Genomic DNA, 882 nt, shown 5'->3' with positions numbered 1-882 from the left:
ATTCAGAATAAAATTCAAACAATTGAGAATTGTAATGACACTGATAGGCAGGACCTTTTTGAGATTTTACAAGTACATTCCACAGTTTTTACTCACAAAACAGGAAATCAAGGGATTTCAATACCAATTTCGTGTTCGTGAGCATACTAAATTTTGTGTTAGATCATACGTAATTCCAGCACATTATAGGGACCGTGTTAGAACAGAAATACAATCTATGCTTGACGAGGGCATTATTGAGCCTGCAGTAAGCTCATACAACAATCCATTACGTGTTGTTGAGAAGAAAAATGAATCGATCAGGCTTGTCTTAGATTCGAGACAATTTAATACTATCATCATTCCTGAAACAAACAGGCCTCAAACGTTGGAAGAACTTCTTCAAAATTTTAATGGTGTAAAAGTGTTGTCTTCTATTGATCTCAGATCCAGCTTTTATCAGATCGAACTTCATCCAGAATGTAGAAAATACACAGCTTCCCTTTGATTCGGCGTTTGTTATCAGTTTCGGAAACTTCCTTTTGGGTTGAACATTTCTTCGGCAGCATTCATTCGCGGGCTAAATTCCATATTACCTGAGTTCTTAAAACGTCACATCACCTTATATGTGGACGATATTCTGATAGCAGAAGCCTCATGGGAACAACACAATCGCATCCTCAACATTGTGTTACATATTTTTGCAGAATATGGAATTACAGTTAACTTGGAAAAGTCTGAATTCGGTAGGACAAAGGTGAAGTTTTTGGGACATATTATTTCTTCTGAAGGCATTCAGCCGGATCCTGAAAAGTTAGAAGCAATCAGAGCCATTCCAGTTCCATCCACAAAAAAACAAGTCCGCAGTTTTCTAGTTCTCGTAAGTTTTTACCGTCGTTTTCT

This window comes from Schistocerca piceifrons, chromosome 3 (genome assembly GCF_021461385.2).
Source record: "Schistocerca piceifrons isolate TAMUIC-IGC-003096 chromosome 3, iqSchPice1.1, whole genome shotgun sequence".
Taxonomy (NCBI): domain Eukaryota; kingdom Metazoa; phylum Arthropoda; class Insecta; order Orthoptera; family Acrididae; genus Schistocerca; species Schistocerca piceifrons.
This window is presented reverse-complemented; position numbering follows the sequence as displayed.